This window comes from Taeniopygia guttata, chromosome 1 (assembly GCF_048771995.1).
Source record: "Taeniopygia guttata chromosome 1, bTaeGut7.mat, whole genome shotgun sequence".
NCBI classification, from domain to species: Eukaryota; Metazoa; Chordata; class Aves; order Passeriformes; family Estrildidae; genus Taeniopygia; species Taeniopygia guttata.
The window spans coordinates 39,069,796-39,095,487 of NC_133024.1; the positions used below are offsets into that span (position 1 = coordinate 39,069,796).

General features: G+C 36.5%; 1 long non-coding RNA gene across 1 annotated transcript in view; it reads right to left on the reverse strand.

The window, feature by feature from the left end:
- Positions 1–300: 300 nt before the first annotated feature.
- LOC140683766 (uncharacterized) overlaps positions 301–25,692 on the reverse strand; it is a 38,202-nt gene continuing 12,810 nt past the window's right edge. The window contains exon 4 of the long non-coding RNA XR_012055193.1: positions 301–4,358. This is a non-coding gene — a long non-coding RNA (uncharacterized lncRNA). The remainder of the gene's footprint in view (positions 4,359–25,692) is intronic.

Genomic DNA, 25,692 nt, shown 5'->3' on the forward strand with positions numbered 1-25,692 from the left:
GAAAAGGTTGGAAGATTCTGAATCGATTAAAAAATAATTCTGATTCTCTAGAACTTACTCCACAGTAATGCTTATAGGCAATATTTATGTGCTCTGCAGAAATTAATGTGTTTTAACACATTTTTTCCTTGTCTCAAAAAGCAGTAAATCCAATTCCCTCATCTCCTTATTTATGGACTGTTGGTTTTTGCCTTTGGTTAGCTGTTTGGTTTGGGGTGTTTTTTAGGTTTGGTTGGTTGGTTGGTTGGTTGGTTTGGTTTGGGTTTTTTTTTTTTGTTGTTTTGTTTTGTTTGTGTTTTGGGGGAGATTGTTTTTAATTTGTTGGGTTTGGTTTGATTTTGTTTTGGTAGAAGCTTTTTACTAATTTTTGTGGTTTTGGTTTGTTTTATTTTTTAATTTTGTTTTGTTTTAAATGTTTTAATGATTTAATGTTTCTGGAGCCTAAGTGTGTCTATTCTGATGAATAAATGAAAATTAAGGACCAGCCTCTGGATATGATGCCAGGTAGGACTTTTTGGTTCATGTCTATGCTATGCCAGGGACAGCTCTTGTCTGGCAGGCTGGCTACTTCTGCAGACATACAGTAGCCCGTAGCATCTTCATACTCAGGCAGTGTCCCTAAAATAGAAAATGCAAAATTATTAGCATGTGTTGCAGTAGTGCTAGTGAGAATAATTTCAAAGTGCCTGAAATAATGCAAGGATTATATTGCAATTTATTAGGGAGAAGTTTTTATAGCACGAAAATGAGACTATGGCTTCTGTACACTGGCATATGGCATATGTGAGTACTCAAAGGTAGGATACAAGTTTGGATAATATTTTAAGACTAAGGAGAATTGTATCAGACAGACATTAGGCAATTGTATACACACTGCCTAATGGAGAATCTGTGCAACATTATTCCCTAAACTGGAATAGAGATAACCTGTTGTCCTGGTTCAGGGCAAATTTGGGGAAAGGACCCTAAAAGTGTTCCTTTAGGAAAGCAGACTCAATTGGCCCCTCCCAACAACCAGTTCGGGAAGGATACCTCTTTGGAGGAAAGTGGAAAAAACATGTTTATTAAACAAGCAATCTTAAACAATACTAAACAGTAAAATTCTCGCCACTCCAAGAGAGAGACAAACTCAGGGAAAAAATCCCCCGGGTTGCAGCTGGGCTTACTCAGTCTCTGATCAGTCCCTCCGGCGCTGGAAATGCTGTGGTCCAGGCCTGGCCCACTGGGCCACAGGTGTGATCTGCTGCTGCTCTTCTGGTGTTTAGTCCAGAGCAGGTCCAAAGAAAGGGAAAAAACACAGTCCAGGGAACTTCTTTGCCTCAGCTAGCTAAAACTAACTAGAAAAAGCAAAGGAGAGCTCTCTCTCGCTGTCTGTCCATCCGCAGACGACACAGTCCAGGAGCAGGAATGTGGAGGAGCGAGTGCAGTTCTTGAAAACAAACTCTGCGCTTCTTCCCCGCACCCTTCACTCCTGGAACAAGTCTTAAAGGTGTAGAACTTATTATTCAACATAAACAGGGCAGACGATTGGGGTTAAAGGCATCATACAGTCAACCTAGGACACCTGTGGAAAACTTGCTAGAGTGCTTCAGAAAAGATATGGAAAGTCAGCTGACAGTTTAACAGTGTGGAGAACTAAGTCTGACTTGTTTATAACAAGTTTTCCAAACTTGTTCCTGACTCAGTGTAGATGTATACTGAATATTGAAGATAAAATGTTGTCTGTGATTAGTGGTTCATTTCTAGTATAGTTTGAAAAAAAATATGACATCACTGGTATAGTCAGGAATCTGTCTTTATGTTGACTTTGTTATAATGGTGGTTCACCATTATTCTCCAATTGAGTAAAAAATTAGCATTAATTTCTATATCTGTCTCTCAAATTCCAGATAAGTTAGAATTATCCCTATGTGTCAAAACATCCTAATCACAATGACATTCTAAAATTACTGACACTCATGCAGCTATTTCTGGGGCATGTATTGTTTTCTGGTCCTTGAATGGACTTGGAATATGGGGAGTTACAAAGATTCTCTGGACTATTCCTTGCTTCGCTTAATCATATCTGTGGATTTTTGCTGAGATAAAACTAATTCTGGAAGACATTCCATTATGGTCAGATTTCCAAAGAACACACTAAAGCTCGCCAAACAAATTTGATCAGGTTTTCAGTGGGAAAAAAAAAAAAAAAAAGAAAAGTATTTTGTATTCACATCACTGAGCAGGGCATGTTTAATGTGAATATTAGGATGCTAAGCAAAAAAAAGAGGAAAGAATTCACAATATCAGCAGACATCAGGACTGCTGCAGCTGTTTAGGGGTGATACACAGGCTAACTGTATTTAATTACTGAAAGAGATTAAACATAACTGTACCAGTAAATTTTGCAAAGTTCAACAGATGAGTTTCCACTTTATAGCCAAAATGTATTTTATTCATCTTGTAAAACAGACCTAGTAATATATAGCTAGACACACACTTCAAATGGTATTTATAGTCATTGGTAAGCTCCCGAGAAAATTATCCATTCCCTTGGGATTCTCTATCTCATTCTAGAGGTGCCTGTCCCTCTCAAATAATTGTAGAAATAAACTACAATATCTAGCCTTCAGACCTGTCTAAATCAAGACAAGACAATTAAAGCACATGAGTAATGAATATGTACCTTAAATGATTATAGTTCACTGTTTTTCTGTATCATAAATACAGTAAAACAGTGAAATACAATAATTTAAGGCATATATTTTTCCTCTGTAAAATATATGTTGATCTTTTGGTGTGTTAACAATGCTTCCAAATTTACAATCGTCAAGAGTCATCATTAAAATGCCAACATTTTGTTTTCTGCCAAAAATGAAAACCACCACAAAAAAACCCCACCAAACTCCCAACTATTGCAGCTGCTTTTTTGTAACATCTGCAAACCTGTTGGAGTTGAACAGAATTGGCCCTGATTTGAAGCCCTGGCACACACCACTAGTAATTGGCCTCCAGCTGAAGTGGGTGCAGCTGGTCACCACTCTCGGATCCTGGAAGCTGAGCTACTTTTCATTTTGACTCACTACCCACTTATCTAGACTAGACTTTATCCATTTGTTCATGAGGATTTGATGGGAGACAGTGTCAAAATCTGAAGTGAACATGAACAACAACAGTAATCGGCTGAGCCAATGATTTCTTTGCAAAAGTTTACTAGGCTAGTTGATATGATATATATGATTTGTATAAGATGAAACCCCAATATATGTAGTTGATTTTCCTTTTGTAAACTCATGTTGGCTAGTCTCAAAAGCCTTATTTTCCTTAATGTGATTGGAAATTTATTTTGGGATTATTTGCTTTTTCATTTTCTCTGGGATTCAGGTGATGCTAACATGCCTGTAGTTTTCCTGATGCTCATTCTTGCGTGTCTTCATCAGTTTGCTTTGTTTCCTTGCCCAAGAATCTCTTGCAGTTACCATGATCTTACCAAGGTAGCTGAGAGCAGCCTTGCAATAACATTTTCCAGCTCCTTCAGCACTCATGAGCACAAGGTCCCATAGACTTGTGGATGTTCAGTTTCTTTAAATATTCCCAAATCTGATCCTCTTCTACTGAGGAAGAATTCCTCTTTGCTCCAGACTTTCTGGAGTACTCCAGAGTTCTTCAGTCCTCTTCTTTACTCCAGACTTTCCCACAGATTTGAGGAATCTGGAATCCCAGAATATAAATCTTAGAAGTAAAAAATAAAGTATTTTCTGTGTTCTGGTAAATTAGGTTCCCTGCACTCTTCAGCAGCAGCTTGATAGTTCTGGTCTTCCTTTTGCTGTTGATATACTTGTTGAAACCTTGACAGATATAACTCCGAATGAGTTTTGGCTTTCCTAACCACAAACTTGTCCTTGGAGAGGGCAAGTTATCTTGCTTCCACCTCTCATATTATCACTATTTTTTTTTTTACATTTGACTTTAGTTAACACACACAAGATTCAATCCATGTTCACACAGACAGAATTCTTGTCACCTTTACTTGATTGTCCTCATATTGGGATGGACCATACACAAGCTTGGAAAGAGTGACCCTTGGAAATCATTCAGGTCTCCCAGACCCTTATACCTTTTTTCCTCTTTTCAGGATCACAAATGATGCCATCTCTCTGTAGTCAAGAATTTCCCCAGCCTTCACATTCCTTATCAGTTCATCATTTGCTGTAATTGTGAGATCCAGCAAAGCAGCTCCCTTCATCTACTTCTCAACCACCTGCACCAGGAACAATGAAGTCCAGAAACCTCCCATATTGCCTGAGCTCTTCTCTGTTTTCCCTCTGCAGATATCAGGCTGGTTTCAGTTACCCATGAGGGCCAGGACTTCGAGCTGTCTGAAGAAAGCCAGACATTATTAGGCCCCTTTTTACCTATCAAGCCTTTTCTCCAAAGAAGTGCTATTGAAAATAATTAGCTTCTTTTTTTAATACCAGATCAAAAAATGAATTAAATGTTGTTAAGAAATTAACTAGGACAGTTGTCAGTCTGAAATTATTCTTTCAAAACTGGGGAAAGATCCTAAGCGTTCTGTTAGGAAATATGTACCACAATTTCAGATTAACATATAATGGCAGTTCTGTTGCTGGGAGTTTTTAAAAGCAGTAATAGCCATATGTGCTTACATTAAAAAAAACCCAAACAATGCTCTGCTTCTTTTGTTTTTTAATTAATTCCTAAATGCAGCAGTGACATTCAGAAAGAATCATAACAAGATAATGACTGGAAGATGACCTTTCTAATGGTTGCTGTTAAATTTTAAAAAATGATGGCTAGGCAATAAAGACTTTAAAAACCCCCTTCATTGTATAACTTGGTGAATGAACATATAGGCCTCTTTAGGAAAGATCTTAGGAATGTGTGCTTTACCTGACAAGGAACAGAGCTAATTACCGCTAGAGTAATCAATAACCCCTGCTAATGTGTTCAGTTGGCGACATAGACCAGATCAATAAAACCTGCCACATGCTTTTGTTTTAGGAAATGAAACCTTTTAGTTCTTAATTAAGGGAGAGACCTCACATCCTTAATGATGTTTGCAATGACTGTTGCCACAGAGGACAATAACAACTGCATCTGAGGTTTGTTCTAAAAGACTTTGACAGAGTAGTTAGAGAGTTGAGCCAAAACTGATCTAAATTTATTTAATTTATTTTAATGCAGCAAAACCGAGGAAAAATAATATTCAAGAAGAAGAAGTATTCTAATAAATTATTGTGGTTATCAGAGGAAATAATGCTTCCATTACTGTAAAGAGTGTCTGCAATCTGGTAACAAAAGATACAGAATCAAACCATGCCAAAGTGCTTTGTATGCTAGTGATTGTGGATCTTTAAATGGCCTTGGTAAAATGTTAATTTTTTTTTTCCTCTCTGTTGTTATTATTCTGACTTCTATATGCTGGTGCATTTTCTACAAGGCAGTTAAGCTAAGGGAAAGCTCATGTGGAGTGGAGAGCAGGAGCAAACTGACAATAATGACGGGACTGAAAATGGCTCAGTTTACATATTTACAGTTAATAAAAGGATAAACATATGGGAGGGAATGTATTATTTTAAATGTTTAATCCAAAAATCCTGTTTACACAATACATGAAAGATGTGAACGAGCTCATACACATGCATCTTGGTGATGGTGCTCGTCTTTTCCAATGCTAGTATGTTGGAAAACAACTCAGATCACAAAGGTTTGTATAACTGGGGCTAACACTTTTATTTCCAAGATCGTTTCTGTGGTAAGATTAGCTGCAATGAAGTCTTAAAAGTTCAAAGAGGGTTTGAGAGAAGAATATCCAAGCATATCTACCTCTACCTCAGGGTTTAGATTTTCAAAGTACTAAACCTTCACAGAAATTGACTATAAGTTCACCTGTTAAAGAAGGTGTGGGGATATGGAAGGGAATAAAAATGGAAGAAATCAAAGAGAGAATTGTTAAGCATTTGCATAGCAATATAATGATGCCAAAGCTTACATTGTCACTAATCCTGCAAATGCAAATCTGTATGCCTAATTTTACTCACAGAAATGACTACTTGCAGGACCAAGCTCACAGATCATAATTATTAACTGAGAAATACAAGAATCTAAAAGCATGATGATTGACACCCCTTTCATTTATGCAGTACTGAGACATGCACCAAATGGGCTGAAAGCAGTAGTATCACAGCAGTTTAAAACAAAGAATTTAAATTTAGGCTAAGTATACCTACAGGAACAGTATGATGTGGAGGAAATAAAAATAGGTAAAGAAGTAAAGACACTACATTTCATGTACTTCCTCAAAGTACCTTTTTTTTTTTTTTTTAAATATACTTAGCAGATGCTTGGGAACAACACTTGCATCATGAATGCAAAATCTGAACTGTATAAGGCCTAAATTTTCTACAGCAAATATTTGGGGGTTATTTTGATTTTATTTTTGATGAGTTTTGGTGTATGGTTTTTTTGGGTTTAATTGTAGGGTTTTTTTGGGAGGTTTAGGTTTTGGGTTTTATTTGTTTTGTGTTTTCTTGGGTTGCTAAAGATTCCATGAAACAAGTTGTAACTCAATTGAATGTGCTAAAAAAAAATCAAGAAAAGGGAAGAGAAGATGCCAGGGAGACTTTCAGGATTAACATGCGGTGCTGAATATTTAATTAGCCCAGGATAACAACAGGTAATTATGAAATCAAGCAAAGTTCTATTATGCATCATTTTATAATTCATGCGGGTGTGTCATAAAATTACAAGCATTTGTACTTTTAAAAAACTAACCATGTGTTTAATGCAAATGCAATCACGCTTAATGTGATTCACATTTTTAAAGTGCACATGGAGAGAGTGGGTAATAATGAGAGGCATTGTAAACAAAATCACTGGGAGATAGTAATAACGTAGCACTACTAAAGCGTGTTATTTGTTGCAAAATTTGGAGGAGAGAAAAAAAAAATGACCTCTAATCAGCTCTTCATTTCCTGTTTTCAATTCTCAGGTATTTTAGGATTGCACTTTTTTTTTGTTATTCCTCTATTTGTTTGTGCTTATGGCCTTGGCTTTCTAAGTCTGGGAGAAGTGAGTGATCAGAGGGGGTGAGGACATTTCACTTTATTTCAGCTGGTTAAATGGAAGGAGATAATCTCTTCCTCCGAACTGCCCCCGGCAGAAACTCTGACGACTCCAAGGGGAACCTTAGCTTATGTGGATAAAATTATATGGCAGGGTTATATATGAAGTTATAATACATAGAAAATGAAAGGTATTTTGCTGTCTAAGGTTTGTTATAACATCAATGCCTAAACCTAGATTATCCATGGCTTCTAGTAAACCAGAAAATTTCCAAGATATTCACACAGGATGGCAAATATGATCTGGTGCTTGGCAGCTGGAGGGCATGGGGAATACTTCAGACCTTTTTGAAATAGTACAGAACATCTGTGTTTAGACAACTGAACCCTGCAGTGAGTATCTATGTTCAGGTAAATTGAATAGCTTTCGGTTCCCCACTAGTGATATTGAACTAGATTAATTTTGATATCTGGTGCACTCATAGACCTAAATGCCCAGTGCAACAGAGATATGAACTTGCTGGAGCAAGTGCAATGAAGGGCCACAATGCTGATGAAGGTCTTGGGGCATTGCTTTTATAAGAAGAGGCTGAAAGAGTTCAGGCTGTTCCAACTGCAGAAGTGAAGGTTGAGAAGGATTGAATCTATGTGTCTAAATTGCTGATGAGGGAATAAAGAAATGGAGCCAGAGTCCTCAGGGGTGCCCAAAGAGCTGGCTGCCCAGAGGGGCTGGGGAATGCCCTAGGTGACCTTATTCTGAGTGAGGCATAGGAGCTCTGACTCTGGAGCTGTGTTTTCACATCAACAGTTCTGTGGTTCTCTTTTGGTGATATGTGCAAGAAATGACTTATGATGACTTATAAATGTCCATTGGTAAAAACACAGATTTTCAATGAAGATTTTATAGAGAGTCCTAGGCCTCTACTCATAAGCAAAATATATCTGGAATAATTTTTTCAGTAATTTCAAGTATCTGCTCTCAAAATTATTTCAAGGTATTATTCATGCACGAGTTCTTCACAAAAGTCACAGAATTACAAAATCACAGAATGGGTAAGGTTGGAAGGAACCGCAGTGGGTTTATCTGGTCCCACCTTCCTGCTCAAGCAGGGCCATCCTAGAACTCATGGGACAGGCTATATTCAGATGGCTCTTCAGTATCTCCAGAGAGGGACACTCCACAACCTCTCTGGGATACCTGCACAGTCAACCACACTGTAAAGAACCTCTTCCTCATGTCCAGGTGGAACTTCCTGTGCATCAGTTTCTGTTCATTGCCTCTTGTCCTGTTGCTTGGCACCATTGAGAAGAGTGTGGCTCCATCCTATAGGCACCCTCCCTTCAGATACTTGTAGGTATTCATGAGGTTCCCTCTCAGTCATCTCTTCTTGAGGCTGAACCATAGAAATGTGACTGTACTGGATTTGCCTCTTTATGCTGTCCAGAGTTCTTCGACATTATCTCAATACTAATGCTCTCAAACACCCAAGTCCTCACAAAAATATAAGAATGCTGTATTTAGTCAGATCAGACCTAGGATGCCTTCAATTCGGCAGTCTGGGTTCAAAAGCAATAGAATACTCCTGAGAAAGTGCAGATAAAGCTTACAAGGTTCTATCTTTTAACAGTCTCTCATTATATCATTCATGCCCCATAATATTACTCATTACTCCATGATTTAAAGAAAACATGTTCTAAATAAATTGTTAGAAAGTATTTTATTAACAAAGCATATTTTCCATTAGTACCTATAAGGGAAAGATTTTGCTAAATCTTGGCTTAAAAGCTTTAAATGTGTTATTCTTGCACCAACATAAAATTGCATCAATGACTCAGCTACAGATATATCGTCACTTCTTCCTAATGAGCTTAGTTTTAAAATATTTTTCTTTAGAGAGGAGCATGTGGAGCAGGTAGTAAAATTCAAAATGACAACATGGCTTCTGTCATTCAAAGACACTCTACAGACTCTCCACTTAAATACTTTGCCTTCATTCCCATTTTCTTTAAGATGATGTTGTAAATTACTGAGTGACAGGGAAAGAAAGTTAATTTTATAGCTGCATCTCCATCTACAATTTCAGTCCAAAAAAATTTAAATTATATTTTTAAACTGATACCTTGTTTTTCAACTCAAGACATTTGGTGAAGAGTAATTGGTGTTTTTTCCTCTACACTATTGTAATCAAAACTCCTTCTAGAGCATGATCTTCCAGCATTAGTCTTATAAAGATTTTTTTAAAATTTTATAGATGACTCATAAACTTTGAAAAATGGATCTTCTAATGAAAGTGCTGACATAACATTAACCATAGTAGCAAGAACAATGCCACAGTAATTTATTTACATGTTGCTTTTCAATTTCTTTGCATTGTATTGTTATCATTTTTATGGCAAGTGTTATTTTTCAACAAGTTTCTGATTTGCTATTTTATTCTGCAATCTTTACTGTTGGATGGGGTTTTCTTACAAATTAATTACACTCTTCAAGGAAATTGCTTAGACCTAGAAAACTGACACAATTTATTATTGTTTCCAGAGGGAAACCTTAATGTCTTCACTACAGTATGGGCTCAGACCTATTGTAGTTTTCTCTATAGTGATATGTATAATGGAATGAATAATGATGTAATAATAGTTCTTAAAAATCATCAGAAGACATCTTTTCAAGTCAGGAAGGATTGTTGGTATCATTTTCTTCTCAATTCCAAAGATTTAATACTGGCACACCTCCAATTTCTGTAAATTTATTACATATTTTACCACTTGGAAGAACTAAACTTATCTCTTTTATAATGGAATGAACTAAAATCTGATTTATATAATTTGCTGAATTTAAGCTCAATATTTATGGGGAAGGAGAAGACAAAGACAATTCAAAAGAGAATTGTAGGAAGAATAATGACAGTCTCATATCTGTTGGTAAACTATCAAAGCACAGGTACAAGGAGATACTTCAAAACTTAATTCATGATCAAAATGATGACTTAGCTGTCATCACAGAGACTGTGGGATATGCTGCACATCTGACACAGACACAGAAGAATACAATTTGTTCAGGGAGACGAGCAAGGGAAAAATGCAGGAAATGTGTTTTATATCAAAGGTGTAAATACTGGTTTAGACGCTACATGAGAGTAGACTGATTGAAAATCTGTGCCTAATGTTAAAAAGAAGAAAGAAAAGAAAACTGCTATGACTGGGGATTACTCTAAGCCACCAAATGCATACAATGCGTAAAACTAGAGAGAAATCTTTTTGTGACTAATAGAAGAATAAAGGAAGTATCTTAATTAGTAATAAGGGGAATATTTAGCTATCAAGGGGCCTGTTGAGAGCAGGGAAAAGGAAAATGGATGGTTCTGGAAGATTTTCAAATTAATTTAGAAGTTATTTAAACTGAAGATGGAGATATAAATTAGACAGGCAAGGTCTTCTCTACCAATTCTATTAAAATGGGAAGAAGTGACTGAAACGAAGGTGTGAGTGATAATACTATGATATGATCCTTAACAAAACATCAGATAGAGAACAGCAAAGTAAGAGCAAGGGATCGTAAGGAAAATAACTCTTAGGGATGGTAATGAAGAAAAGTATACATAAATATGTGTGTTTGCGTGCATGGTAAGATGGGGGGGACAATCGCTTCAGAAGAGCTGATAGCTTTTAAAAGAAAACTTCAGATTATTCCATTCAAATTATTCATTTCAAGTGCTGTCTTAGGGGAAGCATCAATAGATTATCTCAGCTAAATCAAATTATCTTTGCTGTCCTCAAATTCAACAGGAAAGTTCACAAAATGCTAACATGAACAAATATTAAGAAGTATTAAGGGAAGCATTCATGTGGGACTGTAGGCCTTGATGAGAAAAGAGATGTAACTATAAAGGGATTTCTAAGGAAACTCCACTCTATCAGTACATTAACAGTACCAGGAAATAAGGTGTTATTTTGTTAGAGAGTGGAGACAAATTTTATGCGCTAACAAATAAATGTGTTTGCAGCCTCATTTGTAGCACTCCTACTGGGAAGATTCAACCCACATCCCAAATCCCACCGTGTATTTGGAGAAGCTAACAATCCACATGATCCTTTGCATTCCATTTCACTTCAGTCTTGAGATGAAATCACAGAAGGATTTCTCCAATGACATACATGAAGTTCAAACTGTGAAGTCTGTTTATTACATAGAGTGCTACCTCAAAATTTAAGGTGCCAGTATCACTGCTCATTATGTTAATTGTTACAGCCTTTATCCACTAAAAACTAATACAGAAATTAATAGGGAAAAGAAATAGTTGCCTACTTTCTACCCATGTGTCAGCTATATCAAGGTAAAAATATTCTGATTTATAACATTGAAGGAGTATGAGGGAGGATTTGATTTTTTGTGAGTTAGTCAGTTTCTTTCACCCAATTCATCTTACCTCATGCTTCAGGATTTTACAGAAAATGTCAAAATATCCATCTTTATTTTTGAGATCTTCTTACTTTATCTGTCCTATGGTAACATTCAGAAGTTGAAGAAATTACAGCAAAAGTACGTAAGGTAGCAAAGAGTGCAAGAAAGCTTTGCAGCATTCCTCAGAAGTGCATATTTTTTACTCATATTGCCTGTCCACACTCTCTACTGCAACTCTGCCAGGGGATGAATAAAGAAACACAGAAGAAATAGTCATCTTGACATGCAGGGGAGGATTTCAGAGACTCAGCAGCACCAATTCATAATTATCTATGAGAGGGGAGATAGTATATATTACATGCATAAACTTGTAATTGTATTTCATCAGGCACTCCCAGGCACTGCAGGGTAAGGGGTGTTTCTGGGTACATCAATCTAGTAAAGCTGGAAGAAAACAATCTTTCTCCTATGTTCATATTATCTTAAAAGAGCAGTGACTGCTTCTCCTCTTTGCTCCCCTCATTGATATGTAGTTTTGTACACAGTATGCTGTTGCTGACTCTGTGATGTACACTGGCCCCTGCCTGCTTTATTTATTTATTTTATTGCTCACCTTCTGCAGCAAGATCAAGGGAATGGAGCTTGGTATGGAGTGCAGGGGAAGGGCGCTTGGATTGCACAAGATTGACTGGGATGTTTTAGGGACAAACCAAGGGTGGGGAAAAGGAGGAATCAAGGTATCTTGGGGAAGTAGAAGTGGGAAAATACAAGTCGGTAGATGAGCCAGTTGTGTGCAAGCAGGTGCTGGTCAGTGAAAATTCTTGGCTACGCCCTCTTCCTGATCATTACTGTGTGTCTTAGCTTCTCACTAAACTCCATTTTCTAAGCCATTTTCCTGAAAGGCGGTCTCCATCCTGTGTGCAAATGTGTGTGTGGGGTTCAGTGGTACCCCTGAGGCTGAGACCAGGAGTCAGAGCAGTCCGTGTGTCCATGGTGCCAGTGACAGGAATGAGCATGGTAATAACAGCTAGTGAAGGTTCTTCCAGGTAATACAGAGAGTGGGTGATGTGGGATGGGACAGGGGCCAGGACGTGTGCCTCTGAGGCTGCAACCATAGGAGGAGGTGGCAAATGAAGGTGCCAGCCTAGGGGTTCTGGAGTCCAGGCCAGCTGCTGGAGAGCCCGTAGGATCTGGGGCTGCACTGAGAGATACTTTTGTGTATGTGTGTGTGCATGCCAGGGTGTCTGTACTGGAAGCTAATGTGAAACTATGGCCTTGAGGGTTTGTACATCCATATGCCAGCAATTGGAGAGACTGGGAGACAGATCCTGTTCAGACTGACGGTCAGCATGGAGCTGATGCAGCCTCCTCCTATCCTGCTTCTGCATTTGGAAACTCTGTAACCTCCATAAACCACAGAATTAATTCTTTTACCCAAACCAAGTGCTACATGTCAAGCTAAGGAGCCTTACTTGGTTTTGTATTCCCTGAAATTATTTTAGAGCATAAAACATTTACTGACATATATAAAATATAGCCTTATTAAAATTAAGACTAAGTTTATGTGCCTCTTCTCTCTCTGTATGTATTTGCACAGACTGTAAACCACAACCTACATTATTTAAAGAAAGGAGATTCTTCAGGGCATAGAAGCTAGCAAGTTTTAGCAGTTCAGCTTGGAAATATATTATAATGTATAGATAAAATCCCAGAGTCATAATCCCTTGTTATTCTTCTTGGTCAATGGCCATTTACCAGCACCAGACATGCTGTTCTTTCTCTTCTCTCTTTTTTTATTACTTTCTTCCTGAGAGATGTTAAGTGAAAATAAATGGTAAGGGAAAGAAAAAACCACTTCTCCTCCCTCTCCCCCAGATCCTTCATCAGTTTTTGAATAACCTTTAAAATGTTGCTATAGAAATTACCTTCCCATTGATAATATGAAAATCATTGAATTCAGAAGACTTCTAACTTACTTTGTAAATTCAAATTCCATGCAAATATTCAAAGCATAAGAAGACCAAATGTAGACTAAAATTACAATTTTTTTGCAGTTCAAGAAAATTTCTGCACAAAACACCCAAAAATCTAATGTCATAGAGTGCCATGTTCTAGAGATAAGCTATGTTTATTGCAAGCCATCACTCTCCTGTCTTTCAAATGCTCTGTAGGAAGAGAAGAAAAAGGAAGCCCAAATTTTAAGCACTTTGAGTAAATGTTTGGCATTTGATCTCTTACCTAAATAAGAGTTTCATTATTTTCATGGGATTTCTGAAAAATAGGATCCTGCCTTTATTCCATGAAAGTCCACTGAGAAAGGTCATATTGGTAAAAAAAAAATTTTCATGGCTTATAATGGTGGTGTGCATATTGGAAGAAATATATGTGTATAGAAGACCAACATAAATTTTAGGGAAAATAATATCCTTTCTAAATTAAAACAAAAAAGAGCAAGAGAAATTAATCAGATGATTAACCTGAGGAGGAACCAAAGCAACAGAAACCAGATGACAATATTGATCCTTCAGTCTGCTGCATGCTTGATACTGGGTCTTTTTTCTTGATTCACAGTTGGAAAAGCAACCAGCATGGCACATTTAGCTTAGGTTGATCAACAATGCCACTACTTGAATGACATCTAGAACATTTATTTATGTCTGATTTGCTTGTTTGTATGTAGCTCATCAAAAAGAATAATTTCAAATAGACATTCATAATTTCTTGGTAGAATCTCAGCTGTGAATTTCAGCTGTGAATATATTATTTTAGCGATTTTTTGGGACTAGTTTAACGCAATCAGGGAATTAAGTACCATGAAGCTGCTCGCTCACCACACCTCCTCCATGGTGGAATGGAGAGGAGAATCAGGAAAGGAGTAGAACCATGGGTTGAGATAAGAACAGTTTAATAATTGAAACAAAGCAAAACAAAACACACACAATGATGATGAGGATTATGATAATAATAATTAATAGTAAATGTAATAAAAAAGGAGGGAGAGAAAGAGAGCTGAGAGAAACAAGTGATGCACAGTACAATTCCACCAACATTTCAGCCTGTCTCTAAGTCATGATCGACCCCTGTAAGGTAACTCCCCCCAGTTTATATACTAGGTAGAATGTTCTGCAGTATGGAATATCACTTGGCTACTTTGGGTCACCTGTCTCAGCTATGTTCTCTCAGAGCTTCTTGTGCAGTTCCTTATTGGCAGACTGCAAGACACTGAAAAGTCCTTGACAGGATAAGCATGACTACGCAACAACCAAAACATCACTCTATTATCAAAATTATTCTCCTACTGAATCTAAAACACAGCACTGTACTGCTACTGAGAAGAAAAATGAATTCTATCCCAGTTAAAAACAGGAGAGGGACTTACAAAACTCTATTTTTTTTCCCTTCTATGATTACTTTAATGACTTATCAACATCTTCATAGCATGTAGGCTGTTTTTATAATTGGCAGCTATACTTTCCAAATAAGTCAACTTTTGTCTGTCATGTAAAATCTAAAACATGCTATTAAGCAATACAATGTACACAGTGGCCAGCTATGCTGGTCATGTACTGCACTGTTCTTAGTGAATGCTCTTAGCAACCTGAAAACCAACAGAGCATCTAAAAAAAATATGAAAACATCTATAAGATTTCTTGTCTGGACTTTTCCTGGTATTTTCAACATTTCAGTGAGAAGAAAAGAATTTCTACATCATAATTTCATTTAGAGATATTTTCTTCCCTTTTTTAGAGATAATTTGCTTATTATTAACTTAAAATTTAAGGCTCAATTCTGAAAATATCTTATTCTTTACTCTGTTTCATGGAAATCAGGGCATTGTTCAATAAGAATGAATTTATCACAAACTAGCCATGCTGGAGAAACCAAACCTTAGGCAAAAAATGTTTTCATACAAACAGTTCATTAAATGACTGTGAATAATGAAGAAACTAATATAAATGGCTTTCTGTTCACAGACAATTCAGTAACGGGCTGGATTTGACAAACTGCTTGTTACAAATAATTCACACCAGCAATGAATATGATCTCTCCAGCTGTATGTCTGTTTGGGATTAATAGAGGTTCTTCCAGACCCATTTTTCTCCCTACATCATCTGTTTGTTTTGTTCTGTTTGTACAGTTTGCACAAAATTGCTCAGCTTGTGGTATATAGCCAGCAATTAACACCACTTAGCAGCTGTTAAATAGGGTAATCGCCTGTTGTTATCCTCATCCAGGAACTAATTGCTCTCAGTGCTCTACTCATAAACCCACCAGAGCACCAGGTATGATCTGCTGAAGATGATCTGATGTGAAGAGGTCTTTACTTTCCCTCCTCAAGGATCAGTTCCTCTGGCTACTTGCACCTGCAGAGATGGAAGGACATAGAAGCACCAGTAAGGATTTCCTTTTATAGAAATTGGGGGTTGGTGAACCCACAGGTGTCCAGGTTTGGTGGATAAGAGGAACTGCAAGTAAAATCACACAAATCACTGAGTGCCAGTGTGAATAGCAGTGGTTCTATCATTGCCCTGGTTTGTACAGAGCAAACAGCAAAGCATGGCGTCTTCTGTGATAGCACAGTTTCTGAACGGATGGTTAATGTTCTATTGTTCCTTTTTCTGACTACTATCCTGAAGATAATTTCAAAGCAGACAAAACATGCTTTCTTTCTTCTCCTATTAAAACCAATTACTCAAAACCAAAGCAATAGTAGTGGCAGAAAGAAATGGAATTCAATCAATTAATTATTAAATTATCATAATTAAATAATGTGATTTTGTTCCATTATTTACATATGGAATATATTTAATATGCTCTTTTTGGTGAAGTATTCTTGAAACACGAGTAATCAATAATGTGAACGTATTTCAAATATATGCACATATTCTCTTGGTCAGCTACACACAGAAAAGACATATGTCTCCGAGTACAAATGAAATATGCTTTGTAATTAATGGGGAACTTACAAGGGCAGCAGTCGGAACCAGAAAATTTGGGTTTTATTGCCTGCACATATCTTTGCAGCATATTGAATGCTGTTCTAGAAAAAGTAATGTGAAGGGAATCATGGTGTCTTCAGTGTACCTCAAATATCTTTCATGACCCTTCTGCTGGTCACTTATGCTGAATACTTTAGAAACACGTACTGATTTTATGTTTCCTCTATTTTAAAAAGCTGCTGTTATTCCGATTAGAAAATGTAACAGTGATTTACCTTTTAAGTAGTTACACCTCCTTAAGAGCTGGATAAGGGCACTAGGTCTCCCACTATTGGGAGATGGTTTTATCCATGCTCTTCAAGAGAACATGCTAGCAGAAATGCAAAAAAAAGGTTATTCCAGTAAGAATCTCCCTGTACTTCCTTTGTATTAAATCATATACTTGCAAGATAATAGGTGCATTGGGAGGAAACTATTTTATGATAGTCTACAAAGTGTTAAAGTAGGATGTTATGCAACTTTCCCTTCAAGATAATTTAAATTACTTAGGTATAGGTCTGGATAAATATTTGTACCAGAGGGCTGAGGTTTATTGACTCTGGTATGAGCTAACCTCAAAAACAAGACAGAAAGTTTTTGTTTACACTGATAATTGCTTTTCTTTATTACCTTTCTGTTAATCTGACACAGTATATGAATGCTGTTTGTGTGTACATGTAGTAGGGTCAAGCACCAATTCCAGGAGCTATAACCTTTGCATATAATTCATATTACCAAAGAAACATACAAAACCAAAAAGCCAAACCCCAACAAGTCCCAAACAAGAGTAAAGAATGTGAAGAAGCACAAATGGCTTGCAAGCTGAAATTCACAAATAATGAATGAAATTTAAATACATCTGTTACAAATCAATCTCTTTCACTGTATGAACTTATACTATGACTCTAGGTTTGCTTCTGTTAAAATGTTCTGCATCAGTAGGAGAGAAATACAGAAGTTTAGCATGAATTCACTGTTTTGACTGTGAAAATGATGTGTACAAGCATAATGCTTCTTTCTGCAATCCTAGTTCCCAGATATTACAAATCCATGCTAGGTCCTTCTGTTCTCATAAAGCAAAGGGAAAGAATTACAGCTTTACTAATAACCAGCCTGCTGATCAAGAGACCTATACTCCTTTCAACGACTCATACTCAAAAAAATGGTCTGAAACCTGGGTTTTGTCCCATATTATGTGTGCATACATCCGAATTAGGTATGCATATATACATATGAGATGGTGATTTCCAGAATGAAATGCCTCAATGAATCTGCCTTGATAATTTGTTTACAGATGACCCACACCCTCTGTTATCTATTACTACCTACTAATTTGACTATTAGAATAATCATCCAGAGAGACGAGTGGGATTTGAAAATTTTTTCCTGTACAAGAAGACTCAGATTTACAATTTTATCCCTTGGCAAAGGCTGGGACTGGGTGACTAGTTGGCTAACAGTTCTTCAGGGTTCACAGAACACCTCAAGAACTCCCTTGGACTAGAAAATTCACACAATACGTTCACATCCTCATAATTCTTCCCTTGCTCCTTCCAGCAAGGTTTGGTATTTTCAGCCTGCTGTCTCTCCACATTTCTCCCACTTCTGCAGGAACATGGTCCAGCAGATACACTCTCTCAGAGGTATTGCCATAATATTACCTAGTAGGATGAAAACAGCAGCATTCCAGCTTTTCCAGGAGCTGTTACAACCAAAACACAAAGAACAGCTTTTTTGAAGGTGTTATGCATCACACAAGAAACTTTTGCTCTAGGAAAATGCCTGATATTTCTATAGCTGTGGGTATTATAAATAGTCTCAAAGGGAAACATGCCAAAGATTTTCCACTAAATAGACGACCTGAAACCCCATGAACTTTCAAAGAACAAAAATCCATCAATCAACTGAGTTTTGGAGTTTCTGTATTCTAATACAGAACTGAGAAAAAGAAAAGGCAGCTATTGTAGATCAATTTTCTCACTGATTTTCATTTTTTAAAGTGACCTCTCTTTTTTTTTTCTTATGATCATTTAATGAAATTTTTACATGTTTTACAGCACTGTTTGTGACATGCAAAGGCAAGAGACAACTTTCCAAAACTTAATCTGTTTCACTAAACATCATGAGTTTATTTCATTAAGATCATTGAAATTCAAGCAGTTATCAACAAATTGCATCCAAATGTTAGTTTTATGTTTTTAATTGTCATTGTTAGTCCTTCTTCCAAAGCACATCAAATTATAGTTCAGCCTACTAGGGCAAGATCAGTGTCCAGTAGACTAGCAATAATGTGGACTTTCAACTTCCCTTAATGGTAAGTTAAAAGTAAAACAAGATATTGTTTAAACAATTTGTCTGACAACTGCCAATATAACAAAAGGGGCCAAAGAAAAAGTACAAATAATTTCAGTGAAATGTCATGTTTTTCTATGGGGGATGACTACCAGTGAGAAAGAAATGACTAGCTAAAAATTAACTTTCTATTAGAAACTTTAAGGTTTGGAAAATGTCTAATTTTTTGGCTTATTGCTAAATCAAGAGTTTGTTACAGACATAATTCAATTTTTCTCTAGACTAATCACTAAATAGGAAATATTTCAAGACACCTTTATTTTCTTTTCCAAAATTTCATAGGCACAACATATGGTGTTTCAGTTCAAATAATAAAAAGGTCATTAAACCCTTGCTACCTGCTAGTGTAGTACATTAAGCTTTGATTGGTGTTCTTAATCTTGCCCTGTAGAAAAACAGAAATATATAAATCTAATTATCAACAGTTGAAATGTGTCCTATAGAGATATATCTGCCTTGTATTACAAAAGCCAATTTGGCATACCATGTGCAATGGAGACAATTCTGTGTCAAATATTGGATTTCTACTGATCAGTAAACCCACCATGTTATTAAAGTTTAAATCCTCTACATCTTTTATATCATGAAATAAAACTGACGGGAGTTTCCATATGGAGGGTGCCTGTGAGACATGAAACATGGACTTCTCCCTGTAACACCTTGTAGGAAGCTTTCCTGGACCAGATTGTGGTTAAGGCTCATTAATATTCTCTGCTGCTGAAGAGCAAGGGCTGCTGGCATTTTAGCAGAAATCATGTCAGCCACTTGACACTGTTCTGGCCTTGAGATGCATAAATCGGTTACTGCTGTCTTATTTCCATAGCAAGTGAGCAGATGTAGGATGGGATGGTTGGTGTATGCTTTCACTTGCTTTCAGCTGCCAGGCCTGCTAGCTCCAGGAATTTCTGTTGTGCAGCTACCTTTTCTTATTTTTGCACTTCCCTTGCAGTCATGTCGGTAATTGTGAAAACAGACTGGAAAAAGCAAGTTGTTACCCTGCATCTGTTTACTGATCTCCTTAATTCCCCAGTTCTTAGATTATCTGTAAAAACTGAATGCAATACACTGTAGAAGTTCTTATCATCGTGAAATGTGTCTGGAACCAAGATACCAAGCTTCAGTTTTCAAACATCTGTTTAAAGTTCCAAAATGTGCTTTAGACAATGGAGAGAGAGCTGTTTTTCTGAAAAAGATGAGAGCTTTGCTTTAATGAAGAAAGATTTTCAGGATACGTCCAAATCCTAAAGCACTTCTTTTTTGTTTAATAAAAACAAATGTGGCCCAAGAAATTTGTAATAACTGCACAAGTCTCTGAAGCAAGATCTTAAAAACCCATTGAAAGTATTTTTTTTGCTCAGCTATATAAATATATGCAGTGCCTCCTACCACTCTCATTGCACAAAGAACATTATAGAATGATTAGTTTTTATTATTTTCCCATGAAGCATTACTTCCTTTTTTCTCATGGTCTTGCATCCAGTCCATGCCTCACACTCCCCAAATCTTGGAGATATTGGAAAGGTGCTGAGAAGGAATTAAATTATTTTCTGCATAGAGCTCAATTAGATAATGTAATTTATTGCCACAAGATGTTATGAAGACCAAAATACAAATGAGTTAAAAAAGGGACTGAACCAGTGCACAAAGAATAGGTCTTTAGTGGCTGCTAAACATGATCCTAAGGATGTAACCTCTGGCTTGGAAAAGTCACTGAACAGTAATTATGGAAATTTGGGAGCTCTATGAGGAACAGAACTGCTTCATCTAAGCCTTATTCTATTCATCTGTTCAGGGCTTTTAATTGGTATGGTTTGTTTTGGGGTTTTTTTTATATTTTTATTCCTCTTGGACCCTTTAGTAGGAATAAATGTCATTTCTTTATGACTTTATATAGCAGCTCTCATTCTGCTTCAGGTATTTCCTGTGCTAGATACAACCTAGTTAATTTATAGCTGCAAGATTAAAATCTGAGTTAAAGAAGGAAAAAAATAAAGGAATGCAATGCTGTCAGTATACTCTTTGCAGTAAATTTTTGTTACGCATGTCAGTAATTTTGTTCAGTCCATTTTTTCTGAAGTTCTTTGTGCATTAATCCAGTTGTTAAGCTAATGCAGACAGAAAGAAATTTTGATTCTTTAATTATTATTATTGATTTCTGGTCAAAAACAGTTTAACTATTGATATTTGGTTTTGTGATACTGAAATGAAATGCAATAGACATCTAGCAGAAAACTTCTTAACAGACAAATCTGTTTCATTTGGGGTTTTTTACTCCAATAGGATTGGGTATTTTCCTAACTAATTTTCTTTAAAAAGTAGGAAATAAAGCACCTATTTTGAGATATTATGTTCTGGCATTTACTTTATATTATTTCTCATTTAGGGTCTGAATAACCTTTAACTAATATTCATGTTGCTATTGCAAATATAAAAATATTAATAACTGTTTGGTGGTAACTTGCACACAAGATAACTTTGTAACTAATTGCGAGCAAGAGAATATGATATCACATCACATCCTTATCACAGACATCCTCTTTGAAATCCCCTGCTGTGCATAAATAATTGTTAAATTTAAATGCTTAATATGTTCAGATATGTTTGAAGGATTAAGTTGCACCTTTTAATTTTTTTCCCCTGATTTTAGCCCAGTAGAATGAGATTCTTCCCACACACGTGCTTGTAGTGGTATATGCAGATGCACCCTATCAAAAATACTTCTGTAGAGTCTGAAATGAGACAGAAGGTACACTAAACACTTACATAGAAGCTGTAGAGTCTGTAGAATCTGAAATGTAGATAGAAGGTACACTAAACACTTACATAGAAGCAGCCTAAAGAGACTGATGTTTTAACCATTAAAATCTTGACTAATCTGAGCAATGAGCTACCTGGATTTTTCAAAAAAGTATCAAATAGCCATCAGCTTACTTTTCAACCCTATTAGTCAGATAAATATCTTCAAAAAGGATCACCCCAATGCTTCCTTTAGATCTCACTTGCTAGTAATGCACTTCAAAAATTCTTGTTGTATGACACAACAACGGTCAATTTCACTCTAATTGAGCTTTGACCTTTTGTATCTTCTTCCTGCATCTACAAAATAGAGCTCTTTTTGGAAAGCTTGACCTTGCTTCCAGAGTTTATGCAATTTTTTTCCTCTTGATCTCAACAGGGAGTTTCATATTCAGTTAAACTGGTCTTCTACCCTGCTCGTTTGACTTATGACACAGTGGAATTGTTGCTCCTGTTGGTCTATAAAGTGGTTCTTAAATACTTTCAATCACTCAACTCCTAAACCTTCAAAAGCAGATTCCTGGAGTACTCTGCTAAATAGCTTCTTGAACAGCTTAATATTTGCTCTCCTGAAGTCTAATAACTCTGTTCTTTCTTTTTCTTATTAGCAACAGTAAATTGGAACAGATTGCCAGTAGACATCAGGAGTCTCTCTCACTGGAGATATTGTGCGTAGTCTGGACACAATTCTGTGCCATATGCTCTAGGATAACCCTGCTTGACCAGTGAAGTTGGGCTGGGACCCCTTCCCACCTAATTTATTCTGTGATTTCACGGAAAATTTTAAATTTTACCATTTCACGATCACCGTAACCAAGGCATTTGCCTACCATCATACCTCCCATGACTGGGTTTCAGATTCACGACAACTACTACAATATAAGTTTAGATAGCATATCCTTTGGGGAAAAAGTCTCTCAAACACTAATCATCAGGGTCCATCATAAATCAATATTCTTAGCATGCCTATTTCTTACACAGGGCCATTTCCCTGTTTTCCTACCAGGATCCCATGCTATATCCGTTCTATAGCACTAGAAGGTTCTCCCTGACGGATTCGTTTTTAAAAAATAATGCTGTGTTTATGCCATGAGTGATGAGTGTATATAGCTTTATTATATTATTACTAGCAAAATTACATAACCTAAAATTAGGTTATTCCAAGTTAGAAATGCAGTTCTGGGTGTAAATCAACCTTGCAATTTGACACAGAGATACCAAACTAGCCTGAAGAGTGCAAGTGGTCTACTGTGGTAGGAGAGAGCTCACTGACGGTTACTACACTCTGTAGAGAGAAGGTGTTTCAAGTGTTGACTAACTCACTAGGCTTGCTTTGGTCTTTATACAACCTTCAGGTGGATTTTTTCTTTACTCAGTACGCATAGAGCTTTGCAGGAAAAAAAAGAAACAATATGTCTTCCGTCCTATTCTTCAGCTTTGTATCTCATGTTACCTATATTCATAGATAAAAATCCTTGAAATGCTGCCCATTTTACATTCTCGAACACAATGGAAACAGACAGGCATGTAAATTCAGAATCAGTAAATGGCTTGCCTGTTCAGGGTCAGAACACTTTTTGTATTGTGTTGTTTCTGAATGACCTGAATGGAGCACAGAGCTCAAAAGATCACTACATACTGTCAATATAGAAGAGGAGTAGAAAATAAATATTTTGCAGCATTGTCAATCAATGTTTTGCCTAGCTCTTGCTAGGCTATGAAGTGGAGAAAAAGTCAGGTGTCTCTACATCTTTTCTTCCTTAGTCTTTGATATGTTTGTCAGGAAAAGCTGAGGTATATAGTCATTGCAATGCATTGTTCACTGTATTTGTAGAATGGAGTCAGGGTGTAGCCACTTTTAAGTGAAAATGTTTTCCCTTCAACATATTTCTCTGAGATTTCAAAGGACGATTTATTTGTTCTTAAGGAGTACTCACAAGGTCTAACTTCAGTGTTTAAGTTCAGTAACTCCTGAGTCCTGCTGTCAAAGGAAAGAAACAAGTTCCACTTGTGTGCAGCTGAGTTAGTTTCTAGCTTTAGCTCACCCTAGCAGAAGCCTTTTTCTCCTATGACTGAAGAGGGAAACTGAAACGACTCATCTGTTACCGTAGGGCTCTGATGGATGAGTGGTGAGAGCCTGCCTTTAGAATGGTACACCCACCTCTCTATCTTGCTCCCACTTGATGGACTCTGGACCTGCTCATTAATCAATTTCTGAACCTCTCAGCTTCTTACAGTAAGATATCACTGATACCACCTTTCCTCAAGACATCCTGCTATAAACAACAGATGCTGATTGACGGGTGGAAATGGCTTAACTCAGATCAGTGGCCAGCCTCCATCTGTGTTCTGCCCTTGATGCAGGGACATCTGAAATGGACATTAATCAAATCTTGTGTTACAAGAGTTTATGGTGCAATTTTCTGAGGGGAAAAACCTAACTGAATTTAGCCTGCAATCAGGAGGTGGTTGACAAAGGACTCAGAAATCTCTGCAGTAGTTAGAATGGGCAGGACAGGGTAGCAGCTTCGCTGGTTGTCTCAAGAAACAACATTCTTGATTGCCAAGAAAACTTTTAGCTACCTGAGACAGACGACTAACATGAGAGAGTGCAAATAGTTTCTTTAACATCTCTCTAATCACCTTTCTGAGATTGCATGCACAGGTACTATCAGTTCCTGTCATGGCGTACACTTGTTCTACAGGAGCAACACTGAGCTCTTTGATTTCTTATGCAGAGATTATGAGTTATGAGACAACCATGACAAGTAGCAGTCATAGCATGGAAAAAGGACTACAATTTTTTAAAATCTTGTGTGTTGTATTCTTTCATTTGGTACTTTTAAACCAAACATTCAATATCAAAACATACATTTGCATATATGATCCAATTTTAAATTTAATTAAGTAAGCAATGAAATGTGATGAATTCCACTGAATACCATTTTCATTTCATTGGGTTTTTCAATATCACCCAAAAGGCCATAATGGGAGAAAATCAAAGTTTTGCTTCTGGTGACCTAGCCTCAGATTCAAACTTCAAAACTTCATTATCTTTCTCTGAGGCTAAAATTATTTTTTCTGGGTAGTGTTTTACTCAAGCAAAGACTAATGAAAGAATATATTAAAATTATTATAAAACTAAAATATAAAGAGTGAAAAATCTCATAAACATATATTTTGACCTTAGATAATTTTGTAGTATTTATACATGAAGAGGATTAAAATAGAGTTGCTTATGAACAAATGATTATGAGCTGTTAATTAAAAGGCAGGAATGTGAAATTGCCATTTTGATTTAATATTTTAGGAATGTGTTTTAAATGATTAAGCCTTGTGCTCAGTCATCACTGAACTGTACCACTTGTGCAGCTTGTTCTGTTTCTGTGAAATAATAAAGCAATTTGAAGACCCATTGTGCTGTGATTGATACTGATGTACACGCATATGCCCATCTTGTAATGATGGAATCACAGGCTGGACTATATTGAATAGAGAATTTAGAGGTAACGGATTGTTTATTGGTCTGATATCAGGCATCGGTACTGAGATGAAGAGTCTATCAAAAGATATGACAATTAAAGTAAAAGTCAAAAAAAGGCCAATGTTTCAGAGAAGTGAGGAGATTCATCTCACTTATTCACTTCTCTCAAGAGCTAGGTTAGTCATTGATCCATCTTTCCTATGCCCTAGATATCTAACATAATTTGTATAAACTGCTCATAGATGATGCCTGTTTCTTTTCTTTACAGTGGAAATAATCTAGATGACTAGATAAATTTGAAGATTAAGTTTTTCGTTTTTTTTGTGATTACAGCTAGATGATCTAAATCCCACATTTCATGTTACATTTGATCTGACAAATATTTGGTCTATTTAACTGTACCTCAGTCATTTACAACTGATTTTTGTCACAATAAAGCTACTTGAAAAAAAAAAAGGAGAAAAAAAAGTAGAAGAAAGTAATTAGATGTCCTTCCTCAGTATGATGGGATAAGTTTGAGTTTTTGCATTTTTTTTAATTTAATGTTTCAGTTTACTGAGTTTTTGAATGATTTAATTTGGTGTTGTTTACACTATTTCACTATTTAGTTATATG